This window comes from Sander vitreus, chromosome 6 (genome assembly GCF_031162955.1).
Source record: "Sander vitreus isolate 19-12246 chromosome 6, sanVit1, whole genome shotgun sequence".
Taxonomy (NCBI): Eukaryota; Metazoa; Chordata; class Actinopteri; order Perciformes; family Percidae; genus Sander; species Sander vitreus.
The window spans coordinates 9,729,754-9,736,175 of record NC_135860.1 but is presented as its reverse complement, the minus strand read 5'-3'; the positions used below and the strand labels follow the sequence as shown (position 1 = coordinate 9,736,175).

General features: G+C 40.9%; 1 protein-coding gene across 1 annotated transcript in view; it reads left to right on the top strand.

Moving 5' to 3' along the window:
• Positions 1-4,173, top strand: part of stk40 (serine/threonine kinase 40) — a 21,337-nt gene extending 17,164 nt beyond the window's left edge. The window contains exon 11 of the mRNA XM_078252423.1: positions 1-4,173. This exon is cut by the window's left edge and continues 490 nt beyond it. The gene's annotated coding sequence lies outside the window, so the exon portion shown is untranslated.
• Positions 4,174-6,422: the final 2,249 nt, after the last annotated feature.

The window sequence follows — 6,422 nt, the reverse complement described above, 5'->3', positions numbered from 1 at the left end:
CCTCAGGTCACCCACAGTCAGATCTCACTGTGCAACCAACCTGATGGCACATTCACACATGGGGCTCACACAGGGCTCGGTCAGGAGTGTTGAAGAGACGATTAACCCCATATTACTCCTCCTCCTTTTGAGATCTCCCTACCATAACATTTCCCCCATCAACTCTGGACCCCCTGAGCAATACAGGACCAGAATCATGTAGCAACCCCCTCTATTCCAAGTGGTAAATGGTATTCCCTCGAGTCAGAACCCCTGATCACAGATGCCACTTCTCTATACCTCCATTCCACCCTCCTCTCACTCCTTCCTCTTCCTCTCTACTGTTCTCCTGCACCGAAAAATGATCCAGACTGGTCCCGTCTGTAACTCTGACTTCAAATCAATCTACCTCTCTGTCTCTCTTCTCTGTTGGTAAACCATTCTCACTGTTCTGAGACAAGGGATTGTAACAATGGAGTCTTGATGCCACCAGTGACATAAAGCATTAATGTTTTCTGTCAGTGATGATGCTTTTTTGAAACCACCTCAGTGGTTTCAAAAAAAACAAACTGAATAAGCTTTTTTTTTTAATCATATTTACCTTAATAAGTAGCATTTCATCCCTACCCTTTTGAAGATACTAAATATCAAAGTATGTGAACATGCATTCTTTTGATATTTGCAGATTGCATTGTCTCCTGCTTTTGCTCAGCCCTGTGGAAATCTATTTTTAGCATCTAGGCAGCTAGTGTGAGGTACCTGGAAGTCACAATGCCAAGAACTAAATGGGAAACACTGTTGGATACTCCCTGCCAAGACATATTGATGGTAACGCTTCCTCAGTGCCATTATAGTGGAGATCAGGCACTGTCATGTTTCTATTGCCAAAAATCATGTCTTATGCTTACTTTTAGCCAAGGAAACTGGTGCACACAGCCTCACTCAGAATCAAATGGCTTCCAGGTATTCCGACTTCCCTGTTTCTCTTTATCGAGACAGATCATGGACAAGTGTTTTTCAGTATGAATGTGAACGGTCATTCTACACTTTGATAAGTCCGCAGTATCCAAGAGTGTGTGCGTGTGTGTTTCGGGCCAGGCAAAATCGGAGTCTGTGGAGCTGTCGAGCTGTTAACCTCTGACAGCCGCAGACCCTTTAAGCTATCCTCCAATCATTGTTCTGTTATCTGGCCTGCCTCAGTGGCAGACACTGTGAAAACCAGAGCAGGCTTTGCTGAGACGGGGCTTGACTGAATGTTTTAGCGATTTGTCACGATTGTCATGAATGCTTATTACTATTGCCATTCTCAAGCCCTCTCTCCAGCTCAACTTGTACAGGCTTGTATTATCTCACCATGTAGCTCTCTGTACAGAGAGACTAGCTGGTGGCCGGTAATCGATACTGTAATATTTCATAGAGAAATGAGAACAGACTCATAGCTTTTAAGTTTAGTTGCTGGGTATTCTTGGCTATTGATTCATTCTTGTCTTTTATCAAAGTTTTTTTTACATTTTTTTTTTTTAAACCATGGCAAAGCTACTAACCAGTGACGGTTAGGCATCTGTACACTGCAACTTGCCTTTGCATATTGGTACCTGCTTTATGCTGTCTAGACTTCTTCCTATTTATATCAAACTGATTGCATGAAAATAGGCTCTGGAATATTTTCAAATGTCTTTACTTATTCTTTTTTCCTTGTAATTTCATGTTGATTTATTTATTCACTTGAATAAACCCCCCCCCCCCCGGTTCCCCAAACCACTGGGGCTTGTATCACAGACTAGGCACAACTTATGCCAGTGAAACAGGCCCTAAAACTCTTTGCTCGCTCAGCTTTAAGAAATGGTGTTAACTCCAACAGTGGTTCTCATTTAGATCCTCAGCCACATTTACGAAAGAGTAGCATCTGTTTTTGCGTTTTAACTTTTTGGATTCCTAAATCATTTTCTTGCCATTTTACCACAAAGTCTGTGGTCAACTTAAGCTACACTAATAACGAGACTGACGTTGCATAGTTATATTTTTTACAGAAAACAAAAATGATACTCGCACATTATTTTGTAGGTTATTTTTTTTATTTTTATTTTTTTCTGTCATTTTACCCCACACAAGGCTGCACTCTCTGGTTAGTATGTAAATATGTACCATCATGACTGTGGCAGTCATCATGTATTTAGTTCCACCCAGTGAGATACCAACTCTCAAAACATGTCGGTTGACGTGCATTATAGGCCACGTTGGCCATCAACCACCACATCCAGAGGCTAAAATTATATGTAAAGAGAGCAGTTGGCGTTCTCCCACCTCAATGTGAATTACATGGGTATACAGCAGTATTGTAGTAGTCTAGGTTGTTCATCAGAAAAGGGTGTTTCATGAACACCATAGCCATTGATGAATGCTGACATTAAATGATCGGTCTGTGGAAAGTGTCATCTTCCATAATGCCCAGTTACAGATTAGTAACTAGAGGTTCAATAGAGCCTTGATGTAGATGTTATTTTGTCGTCTCCCCCCCCCCCCCCCCGATCAAAAAGCGTTTCACTTCCTAGCTAGTGGATTGCACCACATTCAATGTTTGTTTAACAGAGTTGTATTGGTAGACTGCAATGTGGACTGAAAAGCATGGACATAATAGCGTGAGGTGTAACTCTGTGTAAAACATGTGACTGTTGCATGATTTTAAACTTGCAAGGTGTGCTAGAGCAACTGATCGAGAATTTGAAGATAATTTACTCCTTTGGGTTCTACGGGAAACTACAAAGCAACAATAGATATACCCCTTAATTAGATGAGTAGTACAATCGTATTCATTTTCAAAATTTAAGTTTTTAATGATTTTCACCCTGCTTCTAAAGTCCTAAGTCTTCAGTATATAACCAATATATTGCTGACTGTTTCAACTGGAAACTTGGTGTAGGATATGACATGTGGTGTAGTTAACTTTAAACCCAATGGGATAATGTGTTGTAAGCTGCTTGGTCAGACATGGGCATCTAGACACAGAAAACTTCGTAATTGTACAGATGAAAAACACGTTTGTATAAATAACATATTTTTCTACTTCATCAGATCTCTACATGCATGTCAGCAATAAACTTTGATATGGAAACATGTATCTTCCCCCCCACCCCCCCACCCCCCTGTCTATGAATTCTGACACTTCCTGTTACTGCCAGTAGGTGGAGCACTTTCTTAAAAAATAAAACCAAACCCAGCAGAGGGCACTTGTAGGGCATCATACTGAATGTTCTTCTTTGTTGGCTTCCACATAGTTCTCTACCGTATGCGGACAATGCAATCTACAGAAAATGTCCAGTTGCACAGTGCCAGCCTTCTGAATGTGCTTTTACATGATGTGGTCTCAGGCCTCTGAAGGTGAGACCTGTGTGAAGGATGAACAGAATATAGAATAATTGAGTCTCTGTACCACCTCAGTCTTGCGGTTAGTCGGGTTTTGGAACAAAACCGAGCTAGATGTGCTCAAACAGGAAACCTCCTGTGGACTCTTGACAGCACCATGGGACCTTGTGGGGCTGCTCTGCCAGTTCCCCCACGTCTCCTCAGGCCTTTGAATGCACACACCCCCTCTTGAACAGAGCATTTATTCCATTAGAAATCATGTCATGCTTGCCAAAAAATACACACAGATACACATGTAAATCTCATCATATGCAGGTCTGACAGACCTATTGGATTACATTTGTGATAATGGCATGTGCAAATGTTTCATGAACAGTTACTATGCAACACTGTTTTGGTCCTTTTTTTTTTTTTTTTTTTTAAATACTTTTTCTGGAGCAAAAAAAAATGGCTCCCACCGAAGGCAATTAAATCTTAACCCCACAATCACTGTGGCATTGAAGGACAAATTAGCAGATCAGACCTTTGGCCTACTCCTTATAGATCAGTTTCAGTCAATAAGTAGTTACCAAAGGCAAAAATGCTGAGCTCTCTGACTCACTAAGCAGATGAATAACAGAGTTCTGAGTAACCTTTCCCACCCTTCTGAGATCCTCACAACTGCGTTTCTCTCAAGTGGGTCTCTCTGGATCAAGCTGGGAGGAAAAGTCTCAAGGGTCAAAGTTGCACATAAACTACAACCAGCTGGCCTTGAGGAGGTCCATCCTGATCCTGAATTCATGTGTGTCTCAAACAAATGGTTGTTCATTAAAGACTACGTAAGACATCTGCGATGCTCTTGCTTAATTACCTTAGAGAGCATTACGTATTCAATTTCTCTAAAAAAGAGCTGGCTTCATCCACTTGGACATGGATGACAAAGTGTGTGTGTGTGTGTGTGTGTGTGTGTGTGTGTGTGTTACTAGTAGCAGTGTATTTAAAATGTTAAATGTATTAGAAAGTGCACAGCTGCATTTGCTTTGTAGTTATTACTCTGTGTTGATGTCTGTCAGAGCGTGTGAATGTGTCTCCAGCTGTGTCCAGCCGGCCGAGGCTTTATTTCCCCGCTGACGAGACATTCCAGCAAACGCACAAAACCAAACGACTGCCTAAGAAGAAGCCACATGAAATCAGATGATTTACACCTCAAAGGGTTAAACATAAGATGTCTTGCTGTGGGTGGTGGAAGTTCATCATCATACAGTGTCTAGCCTATCCAATCTCTGCCATGTATACTCTTTTTACTGTCTTAATAAAAAAAAAATAAGCAAAGGCAAGAGAATGAACAGAATATGAACAAATGCTCCCAATGACAAAACAAAATGAATTTGTAAAGGCCCTTTGGGGTTGCAATGAACACCAAACCCAGCAAATGAAAGTGCTGGATGTGACAATCAAAGTAGTGATACATTGGCTATTGATAGATCCTTACCAACAGTGCAGCGAATATTTCTTTCATTCATTTGAATCATTAAACTCAAAAGAGTTTGTCCCATAGAGAGCATGAATACGCTAAGGAGCTCTCATGACAGCATCCCTGTTAGATTATGAGGTATTATATATGCAAAGTTGCCATTTTGGCCTGAGAGCATAGTGCTGGAGAGAAACTGGTTTTCCAAAGTAGAAAAGGTTCAACCTCAGAGGAGCATGCATCTACACAGAAAATAGCTATCCTTTAGATTTTGATATTTATTTGATATCCTGTGGGGACAATTAATATGAAGTGTCCATATATGGTTGTCTGGAGGCTTGGACAGATTGATCAAACAACCACCCAATAATTATCCTTAGCTCCCAATACTACTGGGTTTATAAAAGTCATAGGCCTGTCCACTATAGTGTATCCTATTTAAAGAGGCAAAACACTGAACAAGCATTTCCATTTGTTTCCACCTTTTAAGACTCATAAAGGAGAAGAGAAGATGAGATTAGCAGCATTATGATTTGTACTTACAGATATGCTGGACTTAGTTCATTTTTGTTGGCAAGCCGTCATGGCCACAAAACAGGCCTCAAAACAAAGTGTGCATACGCTCCCCAGCAGCAAAGAGGGAAAACATCTGCTTAAGGTCTTTCTTTACTTATTTTAAGTTACTCTGTCTTTAGTCTTGCGTCTCATATTTGAGTGTTGTCCAAACAGATGATAAAACATAATCTCTGAAAAATGACAAATGCAATTACAGTATCCTTAACCAGTTCGTGGTGACCACAAACACATACAAATCACCTGTGTCCAGATTCCACAGATTCGTTTTATCCTTGTTTTTATTTACTTCGCCATTCACTTGATTACAGTGACATGCTGCCATATTCTCTTGAACTAATACTGTGTGACTTTAAAATCGGTGCTCATGTTCTGTTATACCAGTGAAGGTCTCTTAACATGATGCATTCATTTAAGACAATAAATTAAACAAGGTAATAAAACCACTAGTCCTCATATTCCTCCCACATTAAAGAGAACAGTCAGTAACAGACAGTGACTTCAGATGTGGTTGTACAACTGGTGCCAGCAGAAGCAGTGGTGTAGTCTAATGTTTTGTAGTGGGTATACTGTACTTTATATGTATGGGCCTATATGGGCCAGAATGGTGGTGGGGGGTCTGGGTGTCCTCCCACAGGGAAATTTTGAGCGTCAAAGACTTCATTTCCTGCATTCTGACACACTTTTGTGCACCAATTTTATGGTGGAAATACCTTTTATTTAGCCTATGTGAGGAAGAAAAACACATGACATTTCACAATATAGCAAAATTATAATGGAAAGTATGTTGTTACCCGCCATTGTGCATTTTTAAGTGGGTATATGGAAATCCTGGTTACTTCTTAGTGGGTATACTGCGTATACCTGCGTATCACGTAGACTACACCGCTGAGCAGAAGCAAAGTAGCCTGGGAAAACCCTGACGAACTTCTGGCAAATTTGAGATTTGCTCTGCAAGTCAGTTGGGCGTAGCCTGGCAAGCCAGTCCCACATCAAGATGTTGGGTCTGGGAACTCACCATTGGCAGGGCTCAATCCGAGGGGCGGGATAAACGGTT